General features: G+C 39.3%; 1 pseudogene; it reads right to left on the reverse strand.

Moving 5' to 3' along the window:
- Window positions 1–5,125: 5,125 nt before the first annotated feature.
- On the reverse strand, window positions 5,126–17,190 carry LOC149172791 (protein trichome birefringence-like 38; annotated as a pseudogene).
- Window positions 17,191–17,483: the final 293 nt, after the last annotated feature.

The raw sequence follows: 17,483 nt of genomic DNA on the forward strand, positions 1-17,483 counted from the left end.
ATCCAATCGAAGAATCATTCGAAGTGGGGAAAAACTCTTGGACGTTTCCTCGGCCCCTCGGATGCACAAGAGGCCCTGGTACTATGTCTAGGCACTTCTTTGACTCCTTTCAGATCCAAATTTCTCAACCTACAGGCAGAACCATCCTGCAATGGGTCAGTTCTTCAGATCTGGTGCTGGATCTCAAACTAGATTTAGAACGGCAGATTGGGATCCCTTCAGGCCTTCAGAGACTTCTCTTTCAAGGTAAACAACTTGAAGACCTTCTTCCCCTCTCTTCTTACAGCATTACCAGTAACAACTCTCTGGTGTTAACCCTTCGTTTGAGAGGAGGTGCAGCGGGACAGTCATCCTCAGCTCCTCCTTTCTCCTACAAAGATACAGTACACTCTGAGAACCCCTCACCCTAGGCAGCCCTTAAACCTAAGCCTTTTTTGGTTGACAAGATAGAGGAAGTTCCCTCTATTGAGATCACCCATGATGGTCCTGCAATCCAACTTCAAGATTTTGCAGAAAGAGCCATCATTTGCAGATTCAACAGACTGTGGCCGCGTTCTCAGGATCTCTATGCATGGATCCATGCAAACTGGACTCATCATTGTAAAGTCAGTTTCTATTCAAAAGGATACTTCATTGTTCTTTTTGAGGACAGTAAGCATTATGAAAAGGCTTTAAAAGAAGGCCCTTGGTTCATGGGAACCGCAGGGCTCTTCTTGACTCCTTGGTTCCCAGATTTCGATCCAGCAACTGCAGTCATTACCAAGAGACCTGTATGGATCAGACTTCCAAACTTACTGGCCCACTTATGGCATGATGCAGTCTATAAAGCTATAGGAAACACCTTGGGCAGTTTCATTATGGGAGATTACTGGCGGGATATTAAAGGTCTCTACACATATGCCAGAATATGTGCAGAGTTAGATTTTAGAAAAGGACTTCCAGACCAAATCAATCTCAAGATAAACGACTTTGTCTGGACCCAGACACTAGATTATGAAAACACTGCATTCTGTTGCCACCACTACCATCAATCGGGGCATTTGCAGAACACCTGCCCATCTCTCCCAGCAAAAAAGAATAAGGATAACCTCTCCAAGCCCAAGTCCAAATGATGGGCTCCTTGCTCTCCACCTCCAGTCGTGGATTCTGATTCCTATAGCTTTGAAGATGAAGGTAGCGATGCAGAAATGGATCCTGCCCCTCATTTAGTGGTCCCTCCCACCGATGGTCCGACACAGTCCTCCGATTCATCGACCGCCCAGAAACGCGTCCATATGACCTCCTCCTCTAATTCCGAAAAGGAGGGCCCCCCTGTGGAGTACCCCAATCTTCAAGTTGTTATTGCTCATTCACCCCAGGATGGTTGGGTCAAAGTTAAAAATTGGAAAGGGAAAACACTTCGTGTTGAGGCTTCTACCCATTCTGGGTAGAAGTCAGTCTTATTGCTTCCAGTCACATGTTCTAGCTTCTTGCTTGTTTCTTTCCTTCTCTGGAACCGAGGTTGATAGTCCTATCATTTCTGGTTGTCGGTTCTCTGTATCTCTTGTTTGTATCATCTTGTACCATATTTTTGCTTAATAGAATTAGTCCAATTCAAAAGAAGAAAAAAGAAAAAAGAAAAAAAGAGAGTGTTGAGCGAATTAAATTCATGATCTCTCGATAACAAAGGTACTTTAACGATGGGGTCTCGATCAATTGAGGTAACCCTCAAGACTAAATATTTTAAATATATTATGGTTAACAATTAAAATGTTAACTTCTCATTCCACCATATCCCATATCTAACTTCAATTCCTCCCCGAATGGGCTGACGTCATCGGTCATGCCACATCCTCCGAGCACCCATGCCACAAGAATCTATGAGCCTTGATCTGCACCATTGACAATGCTCACCTGAAATTCTAGCTAACGACCTTGTAAGGCATTCAAGGCTAACACCAAGGTGGCTACCTGACAACCTCAATCCAATAATTCATATGGTACACATGGCAGGCTTATCAATCGACTATGTGGTTATAAAACTTGGTGAGGAAGGCTTTTGAAGATGTTCATCTCCTTCTGCAGGCAGAGCTTCGCCTTGTCCTAGAGTCGAGTCTTTGTTGCTTGCAAGTTCATTCCTTTTTCATTCTTTGTTCTGATGGTTCGTGAGTATGATCGCCCTCGCCATGGAGGTTGTGGTAGGGGCAAGTCCTCGCTACTACCTTGGCATGGATTAGACATTGAACGCTTTGACCCCAGCTTCACGTGATGACCTAGCGACATGTTGTTGACCTTGAGTTTGTTGAGCTTCGCTTTATGGACAATAATTGCTAGGCTTTGCGGAATTTCCTGGCTCGCCACATCAGGGATTATGAAGAGAGCATGTTGGTGATGGAAGCCTTCATCCTTGACCTTGACCACATCAACCTTGAGCTCAAGGCAACACTTCGAGATATGGTTGGCTCTTTAGGCATTCTCCTACACCCATCATCAGCATCAACTTCACCATCAACGTCATCATGCCCGGTTGTTGACATCCTATCCCCGTCAGCACCTCATGTTGCAATTCCTCCATCCTTGTCTGCACCTCCTGAAGCAGATATTTTGTCCTCCTTGGCACCTCTTGACAAGCATTGAAGAGCCGACGTTGCCACCACGCCCCAAGAATGCCCCAAACCTATAAATGATGACTATTATGGGCTCGTACCTATTGAGGAAGAGGTTTCAAAATCATGGAAGCATGGCTCGCCATCCTTAGTAGGTGTTCCAACTCTTCCTTCTATACTCCTTTCTTCTTTTGGTTTTGTTCTATGCTATCAGATATGTCTTGTTTTTACCATAAGCCTCTTTTTCACATGCTCAACACTTGGTTATCAAGCACTAACCAACTCTTTTGGACAATTTTTGTTATGCTTTTGTCTCACACCCTCTATACACCCATGAGAAATGTAAAGTTGAGGTTCTATGGCTTGCAAGCCACTGTGATGTAATTATTGTATATCTTTCATAATACAAAGTTATTTTACTAAAAAACAAAAAAAAGAAAGACAAAAGGAAACTTCAATTCCTATAAATATATAATATAAATCTAAAATCATTTTAATAAAATAGTACCATGTCACATCCACTAGGAATGAAATTCCTTATATTTGATGTTGTATTTCTTGCAAGGCAATGTATTTACGAGTGTATTAATTGTCATTCTTATTTTTTAAAAGTTGTAGTCAATTTGTTCTACGTTTTGGAGGGTTTTCTGGTATATTTTTCGGTCTAATTTGTCCAAAATCTGGTAGGATTTCCTGGAATCACAAGTTTGAGTTGTAAACTCTCCACAATTCGAGTGCCTCAAGATTTTCAGCATGTTGAATCCATATATACAACCAAAATCCCATTTAAAAAAAAAAAAAAAATACTCATCAAATTCTATCCACAAACTCCAAAACATAACATATTTAAACCACACATTTTCTTAAATAAATAACTAGCAATTGTCCCAAAAGGTACAAAGAGAGACCGATAGGATTATTAAATTGCAATTGTTGAATTTTTCTAGAAGAGTTAATTGGTTTATGGAAAACCTTGTTTTCTTGCACTCGATCATTGGTAATTATAAATCTTCACATATTTATATTATAAATTTTACCTCTTATATATATAGAATAAAATTATTGAAATATTCTCTTTTCCAAATATGAAATAATTTTATAACTAGCAATTGTCCCAAAAGGTACAAAGAGAGACCGATAGGATTATTAAATTGCAATTGTTGAATTTTTCTAGAAGAGTTAATTGGTTTATGGAAAACCTTGTTTTCTTGCACTCGATCATTGTGCAATTACCCTTCTAAACGATCTTTGTCGTTTGATAAAATAATCAGAATACTGTTTTCAAATTTCCATAGATTTCCTCTTGCAGTGAATTTTGAGATGCGCTTTCTCATTTTCGTGGGGACGAATGAAAATAAACCATAATAATAAAAGAAAAAACTCGAAGAAACGGCAAACGTAGGAAATCAGATGAAGAAGACATTTGCAAAGACACCTTCTGCAATACCACCACGCCTATTACTGTTGTACTCGAAAAGCTCAGCTCGTGCCAACTTCCAGGCTACTCGCGTTATCCAGATACCGAGGCCAGCGTCCACACACCGGGACTTAAAAAAAAATTGTGGCTTTGGAAAAAATTGTGATGGAGAGAATTGGTCACTGAGCATTTATCTACCACGCACACTGCTTTTTCCCTGTACAAATTTACTAGTAAAACTCATAGATATTGAAAACCAAAAGCATACTTGCTTCTATCCATAAAAAATTTCGAGAATTTCATTCCAATGGATCAAGAATTTCACCTCTATCAATTCTTCTGCTCAACATAACAGCAACAAAATAGAATCGCCAGGATAAACCATGCAAACACTCTTTTGAAAAAAACATAAATTAAATTCAAAACAGAGAAAAACACAACGAAAATAAAACACTGTATCCAAAATGCATGGCCATGCAACAAAGAAAATAAACTTGAACAAGAAACAAGGCAAGCCAATGCAATGCAGAGTATTGAAGAAAATGATGAGATGAAAGTGAAAACGCGCTCTGTGAGATGCTTAATACTAATCAGTGCTTGCCTTTATTCACTAATGTGAAAAAAACAAACAAAACAGAAATTCGGTACTAAGAGACCTGGAATCCAACTTTACATTTGAACATAAACTCAAAATCAATGAAGTTATTTTTATACATAAAGTTACAAAAATATAAATATGGAGCTACTTGGAATTTCTTGGAATTTCAACTTGAGGTTAAAACAAACTTATAAATAATGATACAGATGGGAAATAAAAAATTATTGGCTCTAACATCGAGCAACGGCGAATCACAAAGTGTAAACGGTGAACTGGGCGGGCAACTTATTGTTGCAAGGGGTCCCGAGCTCGAAACTCGTCCCGCCAGCTTATTATTGCGAGGGGTCTCGTGATCAAAACTCATCCCGCCAATGATGTATTGACAATTCCAAGCATACAACAATGAGAGGTTTACAAATGATGCGCTGAGGGGCAGAAGGGAGCCAATAAAGGAGCTTATAACAATAGAATGTTTACAAATTATGAGATCAGGAACAGAAGAGAGCCGAATAAAGGAGCTTGAGATCAGGGGTAGAAGAGAGCCGAGTAAAGGATCTCGTTCCAGATATCGAGAAGCCCAGGCAGACACTGGTGGTTGCAATCTGTGTAGCGCTGGGGATTTTTCCTTTGCCTGACTGTCAAATCGTTGCTGTATATTGAAGGGTGCGCATCCTGCCTGAGCAACGACAGCGTCGTGATGTTGAGAAACGACACAGGCGATCTCATAGCTCTCACAACGCTTTCCGCCACTTGGAATTGGGGAGGATAGGTGCCCAGATACAAAGTCCCCGTCGTAGGTTCTTTCTTGGAGTAACAGTTACCGCCATTCATAGTACTGCAAAGCACAAAGATTCATTAAAAAATCAAGCAAACGTCATTCATCAGAAGCAATTTTTTCACATTTTCAACTGGATCTGAGATTACTAAACCTGGAATGCGAGGGTGAGAAACTGCGGAAAAGGACTTTTGTTTGTATCGATGTTGGAATCGATCCAGTTTGCCCAGGTAGTCATTCCTTTCCGGTAAGCCACCATGAAATCCATGCTCGTGTATAAAGTATTCCCTTCCTGCAGGTAATCCCAACTGTTTTGTTTTTTTTACCCGAACAAAGTGTCAGTCATTCAGTCCGCCATTAAAGATCACAGTGCCATAAAAGATCACAGTAAAAAATCTAACAGTTATCATTAATGGCTTGCATAAAAGTACCCTCTGAAATTGCCTGTGTGACTCCACCAATAGCTGGAGTTAAAAACAAGAATATCGGCTCCCTTCCATCCTCTGCCATTACTCTCGGCCGAGTGCAGACGAAGCACCACTTTCTGGTGTCCTTGAACCGTAGTGGTCACCATATCCACCAGGTGCGGAGCTCGATAAAACGACACTGTAACTCCGTAATCCTGCCAATACCCAAATCATAACAATTTAGCTTAATACAATAACATCACAGAGATCATATTAACTAAGCTACCAGTACCCACCATGGCTCTGAAACTGGAAAGAGTATCTCCAGAAACCACGTATGTTCTGCCTTGTGGCAACGCTGCGTGAAGAAGGCAAGGGCATTTACTCCAATCATACAGCGGGTACGATAAATCGTGAACCCAGTGCCTAGAGAACATATTGCGTTTGGTTCCAATAGCTACATCCGACATTGTGAGGTTCTGGATGGATTTAACTTCTTCTTTGCATAACAGGGCCAGGTTCAATGCATAGTAGAACGGGGTTAAAAGAAGGCAACTCAACTAATATTTGGAAAAAGCAGTGAAAGTGCAGTGCACACTTGCCAGGAAAAAGCAGTAAGGCAACTTTGCTGATATTTGGAAAAATCAGTGACACTTCAAATCAACGGTTGAATGTGTCTCACCTGATCCAACGGAGCAGACTAAAAGTGTTGACGATTGTTGATGCATAGGAAGGCCTATCGGCCTAATTATAATATTTTTTTATAATAAAATATATTTTTGGAAAAAACAGTTTCCATTTTCTTTGTTTGTTTTTTTTTTTTTTTAGACTAACCTAAGTACCCACGGGGGATTTGAACCGGTGACCTATTGCAAGGAGTGCCTTAACAACGCACCCATTCACCGTCAATCCAAAGCCCCATGGGCTAAAATTGTTTCCATTTTAAGAATAATACTTAAAATAAATGTATGGGAGCCTTAATTTGATAGAGACATCGGATGGGGCGTACTTTGAAACCAATGCAAAAACTTAACCTATAACCTCTTAGTAGTTATCCTCTAAATTAATATAAAATTTAAAATGTAAATATATAATTATAAATTTTATGTTTATAAAATAAAATATAATTTTAAAATTTATTTAATTAGTTGGTGTTATTATTATTACGATGTAATAGACAATTCTATACGTTATGCAATTTCAATCCAGTCATTATAAAATCAAGTATATTAGATCTACATTGGTTTATTTTATGTGTTTAAATTAAAGAAATTGTTTAAACATATTTTTTAAAATAAATAAATATAATAGTACAATGAGTTTTTACTGGGGTAGTTTAATTGGTGATGACTGTGAAAATGAAGTGTTATGTGTAAGAAGGTTTAACATTCAAATTTCCTCGATTCACCTATGTCTGTGGAAGGGGTATAAGTAGGCACTTAGAGTTTATAGTGGTAGTGGTTGGAATTGACCTGTGTCACGCTAGTACGTGATTAGCCCAATTGCAAATTCCTCTAGATAAAAAAAAATAATAAAAAAATTAGTATAATAATTATATAGTGTCCAAAAGGGTTAGATTCAATGATGAAAAGTGAGGGGTTTATGATCATTAGGTAGTGTTCATTTCCTATGAGGCTCTAAACTTAGAGTTATGGTGCACCATGAGGTAATGGTCGACTATGTGTGACAACCCCTAGTTAATACTCTGTCATTATAAATAATTGTAATTATTTAAAAAGGCTAAGAGAAAGGGATACATATTCCAATAGCTTGAGGAAGGATATTACTTAAGGAAATGGTTGATTTAAATGTATCAACCATGGGTTGGATAAGAAGTTTAATGGGTTGATTATGTAATAAATCAACTAAAAAAGAAAAGGACATGCTCATGTGTCTTTTAGCTCTAACAACAAGTAAAAAACGACAAAAACTAAATAATGGGAATGGGTTGCATTATCCAAGGCAAGTTGACTACGTGGAGCCTTGGAAAAAGACATACGATTGGTCTATTGGAAAAAAACACGAAAACAAGTTGGGAAGTAGGGAAATTATTGAGCGATTGCATAGTGGGAGAGTGAAACAATGGTGAACACATGGAAAAGTTCCTCCAAGGGTTGGAGGTATAATAGGACAAATTCAGGTTGTAAATGGGTAAGTGCTCATGGCCATTGGATGACCCTGGGACTTTTTCCCCAAAGGTTTGTTACCCTGGAGGTTTCGAAGGGAGGCCAAGGTAGAACTCTTAGGATCAAATCCCTAGGATGATGTGGTAGTGGGGCCACAGTCAACACTCAGAGAAAGACTATGGAAAACACCACATTTCACATACAACGAGAATTATGTGATTCCCAAGGGTCCTAGAGCATCAATGAAACCCATAGTCATGTGGTACATGACGTGGAGGGCATGATGAAGGATGATGTCACCCTGGACCTCGGACCCCTAAGATTTTGGATGGAGGGCATGGTATAATGCCCAAGAATTAAGTCTCGGGGTAACATGGTGTGCAAGCTTGGTTAATGGGGATCAATTGTTGCGTGACATGAAGGAATGCATGGCTCGGGTGCATTATATTTCAAGGAGGGGTCCAGGTGAACATGTGGACATCTATGTAGCCTCAAAAGGTCGTTCATGAAAATTTCAATAAGGGATGAAACCCATGGAGATTTTATTCCTGGGGTGACGGGGCCATGGAGGGCATGCACCCATGCACCTTGTCTAATTTGCATATATGTTATAGGTTGGTCCACATGGACCATAGAAATGGGATTAATTTGTGACCTAATATGAGCGGATTGATAGCTACCACGTGGCAGGTTGAGATGACGTGGCACCATCTACTAGGTTAGTTTTTAAATGGCCATATCTTTTGTTCTGAGAGTCGATTCAGAGCAAATTTTATATTTTTGGAAGGGTCTCAATGAGACGGACATAACGATGCTATCCTTTCTTAAGTTCTAAGGTAGTTGTAAAAGATTAAAAAAAATTGACCCCATTTCCAAAAAGTGACATTGGAGGTCGGGTCAACATAGTAACTACTTCCTTCTACATCTAATAGTGATCCGAAATTACAAATTTGAAGGTTTCTTGAAGAACTTTGCAAGCTAGTTTATGTCTCATGGGCAATGGATTAATTTGCAAAAGCACATAAACTTAATGTTTTTAGTTAAGTTTTGCATAAATAACCAGAGAAAAATAGACAATATGCAACATCACACAAACAACAATTTGATGATGGAGTTCACCCCTCCTGGGCTACGTCTTCGGGTCTAGCTTCCAATGTTGGCCCTTTTTATTGTATGCTCAAAATATAAATTACATCAACATACAATGCTCAAGTCACAAAAATAATGTTGCCATTGTGTTCAGAATACCTAAAAAGCCTTGTTTAGGTTCTTCTTGGGCTCAAAAAGACTGAAAAATTACTAAGTTAGGCCTCTTTCTCCATTTCTCTATTATTTGTCATGCAAAATGACAAAAATGCTAACCAGGCAACGAATCCCTTCTTTTGGCAGACCTTCGAGCGAAAAATTGGCATGGGAATAGAGAAATTTTCACTAAAAAGGTGCATTTTGTTGCCTCTTTAATTGCGCCAATAAGGCCTTAACACCAATTTTCTAGCTCCACTCTCGGTCGTGTGGTGCCATGTGGCCAGGGCTAGGCGATGCACCACCCCTCTGGCTCTGACGCCCTTGTTATCGGTCAAATGGGTTCATCATAGGACTTGGGGCCAGGGCTAACAACTTGGACCCTCCGCTTCTACCATGTCTGTGGTCATGTGGCTTAAATGTGACTGGGGGCCAAGATAATTGCCACCCCCTCTTCCTTCGTGCCGATTCATGTGAATTGTCTTGTGACCAGGGGTTGGGGCCACGTGCCCCGCCCCCTCCCCAATCGCCGAACATTTCAATTTCAAATAAAATATGTCGACATATATTTAATAAGTCTCATATGTGGTTCAACAATGGAGTGTGGTAGTTATAATCAGTAGGTCATGGGGTCGAATCCGGCAGAGGCATGTCGATTGACCCATTAAAATTTTAGCATGCATCCCAAGGGCCACGTGGCACCCTCCCATTGGGCCACATGGTGCCTCCTAATTGGCCCACATCAAGATCCAACAACCAATCACAAACTGCCAAGTTTCCTTGTACGATCATGCCACGTGTCAATACGTGATTGGCCCATATTGCACATTGTATCTGCATAGTTAGTGTTGATGTCAATGCCACATCACCTGTACAACCTGCCCAGTCAACCTTTCACATTGACATTTTCATTGTTTGCCAAAAACTTCAAAACGCTATAACTTTCACATACGGTGTCAAATTGAGGCAATTGAAGCGACGTTGTAATCAAAACAATGATCACTACGATTTGACACACATTTCGAGCGATTTTTAGAACTTTGACTTTTGAGCATATTTTTTATCCCCTAGATCAATCCTACCCATTGGAAGCTTTTGGAACACTAAAAGTTTGTTTTTACTCAACAAGTATGTGAGGGTATAACTCTCTCACTTTTCCGATCTCAATCCACCTTGCTTTACTTGGATTGGTACCTTTAAGCCCCACTTGAAGATACTCCACATTGCCTTTGCGTGAATTCCTCATTCTCCTGTCAATAATTGTATCTTCTTGCAACTCATCTAAGTATTTAGGAGCAAAATCTTCAATAGATGGAATCTGAACATTCTCTTCACGATTATCAATCATTGAAGGCTCATACAATCTCAAGTTTTCCACATTCACAACAAAATTGCAACATCCTCCTCCCACATTTACCCAAGTTAACCAGTCCTCCAGGGTAAACATGTGACGAGAGGCTACTACAATTTGATTCAACTCCCCATGTATAGTTAAGGAAGTGGAACCGACATAACACAACCAATTTGACCTTTTGCATATGTCACAAAACCTACAAGAGCCAACCAACCCTTCTAGGTGATCAACCCTTGAGACAACTTGACACTTCACTGTCGTAAAGCCTTAGTCGTTCTCACAACATGGGCATGCAAGCAACTGGGGTCTTTTTCAACTAGTTCTGAGCCTGCGACCTCGATTTCTATGCCACTTTTTTATAGCCAAGACTTAGACCATTGCTCAAAACTCCATGAAACCTTCAGGAATGAAAAGTAACATCGAGACAACGAAACAAATGCAAATACTTGGATGGACCCCTATTAGCCATGACAGACATTTCATCAAACATGTCACAAATATGCAATCTGCAGGTCATAGCAAAAAATATGAGCATAGGGATCTCATCTTTATCTGTGAATCGCTAAGAAGCATTAATACCATATCACATTAGCTGCATTACCATCTATTAGGTCATATATTCATTGTTCATTCATTTACAAATCAAAACATGATAAGAGCCATACATCATTGTTTTCATAAAACATACCCATAAACAACATAAATAATAAGGATACATCAGCCATAAATGCCACATATGAACCAATACATTTTCTCATAAAATACCAAGGAAAGGAACTCTTATTAATTAATGCAAAAGCCAACTGGGTATGGGACTTCCATGAACCACCCGACCATAGATTGGCTGAACCAAATATTTCTTCAACCTGTTAGAAAATTATATATTACAAAGCAATGGAACACATAGAATATAGCATAAATATAAACACAGAAAACGCATAAAACCAGAGAGACACATATATACGTGGTTCACCTAGTTTGGGCTATGTCCACTGCGAACAGCTAGTCCTTCCTTTTTATTATCCAGCGAAATGAAGAGACACAACCTACAACAGATCCGCTGTAATATCCTATGTTTTCTCTCATGGTCTCGCCTCTCTATTTCTTGCTCGGAGAATACACATCTATTACACGACCTCAATACAATGCCCTCATACAAAGAGAGGGGTTTCCTTCTAGGGCAAAAAACCCTAAACTAAACATAAGTTCTACCGTCAGATCATCTGCCTAATGAATGGCCCAGATTGACTAGAAATTACTATACTTTTATAAGGCAATTTTACATCTGTTTTTAGCTTCGGGGGCGCTGCCCTCGAAACCCTCACCGGGGGACCACTGGCCCCTGGACCCCCTAGCTAGGGGGGGTCAGCCCCATCGAACCCCCGCCGGGGGGTGGGGGGACAAGTCCCCCCCGCGTGGAGGGGTGTACGAACTTCCTGGTTTATACATCCACCTGAAACAAAGACCTCTAAATAATCGTGCTCCACACCCAACAATCTCCCACTTGGATAATGATTGTAGCAACTCCACCGCTGCTTCATTTGCTGGACAATGACTCCTCTTTGGACATGGTTGTTTCTCATCTTCTGTTGAAAATGCAACAAGATGATGGAGCTTAGTGAAAAGGAGTCGCCTTCACTAAGTGTGCCCACAGGCTATTTTTGGCGCAAAGTCTATTTTTAGAGTATGTCTATTTTTAGACATGTGGATCATGGTGTATGAGTTGCAGGATGCTATTTGTGGATGATTGGTCATGTTGGTAAAAATTGATGGACTTCTATTTTTAGACATATGGGCGGATTCTAATTTTAGACTGCCTGACTAAAAATAGAACAGTCGAATATTATTAGCTCATAATAATATTTGGACTATAAACATTATCTTATCCTCTTGGAGCACTTCAGTTTGAGCTACAGATGTGGCACATGCAGTTGTAAGAAGGAAATACGCTTTTCTTGTGGGTCAGTTGAGCTATTGCAAGGTGGACTTCAGTTAGAACTCTTGTGGTTGAGTTTTGGTGGAGTTGATGGAGTTGTGTTCAGTTTGACTTCATTAAACTGGTTGTATTTATTCTAACTGCAGAATACACTAGTGATGAGTGATGTGAATTAATTATTAATTAATTCACTATTTATTAACTCATAAAGAAACTAAAGAATACATCAGTTAACTCAGTGCATGGACAGTTCAATGGAGACAGGTGTTAGAGGTTGAGATTACTATCAGTTGTGACTATAGTTGTGCATGATATTTGCACAATCAATGGGATTGAGTAATGCCAATGAGGATTGCATGGTTCAGCCAAGGAAATATGAGTTTGCTTCAGCCATTCACCATTATTCTCTTGCAGGATTGCACAGTGGAGGCAGGCAAACAATGGAGGAGATTTGAGGCATCAGATCTGAGCTAGTTTGTTTGTAACAGGTGGAGATAGTACTGAGTACTTGTGAGGAGTATTGTACTATGTATTGTTACATGTTCTCAATCATTATGATATACAGATAGTGGGGGTTTTCAGCTGTATGCTTTCCCCGGGTTACATACTGTGTTAATGTGTGCATGCGATTGATGTTTCATTGTTTTTAATTCCGCAAAATTGATGATCAACGTAGAGGAGGTTATGTATTATGCATGTATTCCGCAATAGTGTATAATCGGGATAATCTATGTGAATAAGTGTCATATTATTCAAAATTTCTACATCTTCATCATCATCCTTGAAGACCAATCGAAACTGAGCATATTCTCAGTTTCTCCCTGGTTACAACTTTTGTTAGCATATCTGCAGGATTCAGGCTAGGGTGTATCTTTTCCAGCTTCAACTCTCCATCTTCCAACACTAATCGTATGAAATGGTACTTGAGTTGTATGTGTTTAGTCCTGGAATGAAATGCTGAGTTCTTTGCAAGATGAATGGCACTTTGGCTATCACTGTATAGCGTGCCCATATCATGCTTCTTACCCAATTCACCCATAAACCTTTGTAACCAAATCATTTCTTTACTAGTCTCTGTAGCAGCAACATACTCTGATTCTGTTGTTGAAAGTGCAACAACACTTTGGATTTTTGAAACCCAACTTATAGCTGTTCCACCTACAGTAAATTCATGTAGTGCTTCTCCTGTTATCTCTGTCACCTGCCATATCTGCATCAACATATCCCTGTAGAGAAATGTTTGAACCACCAAAGCATAATGCTTGATTTGTGGTACCTTTCAAATATCTGAGAACCCATTTCACTGCCATCCAATGTTCCTTTCCTTGATTGTTCATGTACCTGCTTATAGCTCCCATTGCATGTGAAATATCAGGCCTTGTGCAGACCATTGCATACATTAAGCTTCCAACTACTGATGCATATGGAACTTTAGACATATAATCCATGTCTTCTTGGGTCTTTGGGCACATTTCCTTACTAAGTTTGAAATGGCTAGCAAAAGGTGTACTAACTAGTTTTGCATTGTGCATATTAAATCTTTTCAACACCTTTTGTATGTACTCATTCTGAGACAATGTTAATTTGCGATTTTCTTGGCTCTAGTTATTCTCATACCAAGGATTTGTTTTGCAGCTCCCAAATCCTTTATTGCAAATGAATTTGCCAATTTTCTTTTGAGCACATGTATTTCCTGCATGTTAGACCCTGCAACAAGCATGTCATCCACATACAATAACAATATAATATAACTGCTATTATCTCAAAATCAAGCCCTGGAAGGCTGCAACCCAGGAAGACTTCAAGTAACTATTTCACACCAATCTTTTGACTAAGGCTTAGCCTCCTTAGCCTGAGAGGGCTCTCTCAAAGGATTATTGATTTTGACTATTAATAAGATGGCTAACTCTTGTGAATAACATTGACAAATAATGAAGGCTGGACAAACATTACATAAGTTTCCATTGGGCCTATGGAGTCAAACATACTATAGCAAACAATGATGATGCCTTACATAGAAGTCAGGGCATTTAGCATTTGGATGTTCAAAATACCACTTATATAAAACCACAGTTTACAAAGACATACAGGAAGTCAGAGCATGATCAATGAATTCTGAGTGATTATGCATTTGTACAACTGTAAAAGAACACTAAAGAAAATATACCATCACACATTATGAACAAGAAAATCCCTTATGAATCCTAAGAAGTAAAACAATCATTTATATTCCTGAACTCTGTTTTTACATAAGCCAAAACAGTCCTCTGTTTTATCAAATATCCAACCCCTATTACATAGATGTTCCAGCTATATATAGAAAATCCTTATTCTAACTACTTCGAGCTTCCTCCTCCAACATGAGGGGAACTTGAATTCTGCCTATGATGACACCTATCTGCTTTACAACAAATATTAAATACAATTAGTGCTAACTGGAGTTCTAAAGAGTTCTAATTTGACTATGACTCTAACTCTATCTTCTTCGTAGAATGATTCCTTCTTGTTCTTTGACACTTGGACTCCTTGCAGTTTGGCTGAGATGATGACTGAGATGAGTATTTAATGCTCCATGTTGGCCTTGGATGCTGAATACTTTAACTGCTCAGTGATGTTAGATGATATCCCTTGTTTTTCGGTTCCAGTCCTCCATCACTTCGAATATACAGCAGCATGTCTTTTAGCCCTTTTAATAACTCAAAAATATAGAACACCACCATGTTCCTGATGTGTTGGAGGCTTCATCGATGGCCAAGTGTGCAAGCCAAAATTCCTTGTATGCAACTCATTCAATACCCTATGACCGGTAATAAAGTGGCTTTATAACAGAAACTTTAAACTTGAGTTAAAGCATTCCACCTTTTAAAGGTACAGCTGTCTTGATCTGAATGGTGGTGATGGCTTCATTTGGTTTCTTACATATTCTTTAGGTGTTTCCTTTGAAAATTTCCGCATATATTACCAAACTGTTTGTCTGCGTTGAAAACACCACCTACAGCAGTTTCGTAGCGCGCTACGAAACTGCTGAATTGTTTAAACAACTTGTCTTTGCCCTGAGGTATTTACCACCTAGACATTTGATTGCCAAAAACTTGTTCAAGTAGATTGAAAGGTCCTTATCATGCTTGTTGAATTCTTGGATATCACTCTGCTTAATACTCAAGTTCATGTACTTCATGCTCCTGCCTTTAAAAATTCACTTCACACAGCTGGTGCAGAATGTTCATTCCATGGCATGTGTTTATCATTACTTTCATTCTGGAAACCTTTCTTCTATTATACACCTGTGTGCTTTCATGAATAGCCGGAAAATTTTGTGCATCTTTACTTGCAGACAGGGCCTTGTCTTTAACGTTATTATTTGTATTTTTTGTAATGCAAGGGGATTCTGTTGTATCTGACTTTGTCTCTTTGTCATTTACAATGTTAGTTGCCAATTGCCCCTTTTCACAAAGACCCTTTTTTTTGGAAGATCTGTGTTAGCCTTGACATTGCTTTTTCTCTTGGAATTACTTTTGGTAATTATTAATTTGCCATTCAGAGCATGTGTATCAGATATCAGATATCCAGATTTCCCTCAATCTTTCTAAAAGTTGCACTGTGGTGTCTGACTTCATGTCATCCTCCATGGCTACTTGACTTAAAAAGGAGTACAAAGCAAACGATGAATGCCCAATCATTGCCAATCTTTTCCTGCCTTCTGGTTTACATAATAAGCTTGCAACCTGTGGATGGTGTAAAGACCTTGGAAGATCCCTGAGAAAAACTGTTGGCAGGAAGCAACCAGCAATTCTGCATTCTCCTCGAGACCATACTCAATCCAAAGCAGCAGAAAACCTCTGCTTATCCTCTGTAGTCAAAGATACTCTAACCATATTCCTTTGGCTTAAATGGACCTTTTCATCCGAGCATTAGCTGGGAAATCTTCAAGATTTAGCCGATAAGTAAGACTACCAAGAGTACCAACAACTGCAGTTTGCATCACTTTGTTCGGTGGTTGCTCATGTGTGTTTGTAAAAATGTTCCTTGTTGCGCTGACTGCCTTTGTTCCAGGGGCCACACCAACAAGATAGTTTGGCTCAATTGCATCTGAGTTCCAGATACGATCATAAGGGTCATCTGGATATCTCTGGAACCAAAATTTATTCTTGCAGTAACCTTCAGGAAGAAATCTTCCTCAAAATCTATTGCATACATTGAAACATTGAGAACGCGCAACTCCAAAGTGGATATGAACGAAACACCAGTTTGAAGCATCTAAAACACACACATTAATTGCACTAGATGCTGCTCTCAAGATAATTTCTTCAACATATACATCTGTTGCAGTTGAAATTGTTATTGTGATCCAACTCGTGGTGTCAAGATAGAGGTCGAACTTTGGGTATGCACTGTTATTATCAAAGTTGCCATATAGGAATGTTGCTCTAACAAGGTACCGTGTCCTCTCTGTAGTATTCAAGGCATAACAGTACTTCTTATTATCTGCTGGAAAATATCTTAAACTCTGGTATTGTCGACGGGTTTCAGTCGAAACATTGATTTTTACTGCCTTGCCACTAGTCACAGTTCCCAAGTCAGGAATCCACTGAAGCCCAGTGGTATTATCAATGAAATAAGCAGTACCTCCACAATCAATGCTGATGAAATCAGTCTTCTGAGCAATTGAAGGCAGAATTCCAAAAATCATGAACAGCAACAACCCTGTGAAGCTCACCGAACCCATAACAGAAATACCAAATGGCATCATCGGCTAATCCCTCAATCTCATTTATCACCGTAAATCATTTGGCAGGAAAATTCCTTCCTCCCCAAAAGCTGCATACCAAACTGAAATGACTTATTCAGAACGACCCAAGATTGCAGAGAAACAGCTTCAACTATCAGCTTAAACTCTTTCTGTAAAAAGTTGAGAAACCATACAGACTATACGTGGACCCATTTTGAGAAAACTGTGAACTAAATAAATGATAATGGTTCATAGGAAACATTCGAACTTTATTCGTCAGCTGTCATATGTTAATAAAACTTCCTTTTGACTCA

Source organism: Pinus tabuliformis, chromosome 4_2 (assembly GCF_031772625.1).
Source record: "Pinus tabuliformis cultivar Carrire ecotype Pingquan chromosome 4_2, CPIR1, whole genome shotgun sequence".
Classification (NCBI taxonomy): domain Eukaryota; kingdom Viridiplantae; phylum Streptophyta; class Pinopsida; order Pinales; family Pinaceae; genus Pinus; species Pinus tabuliformis.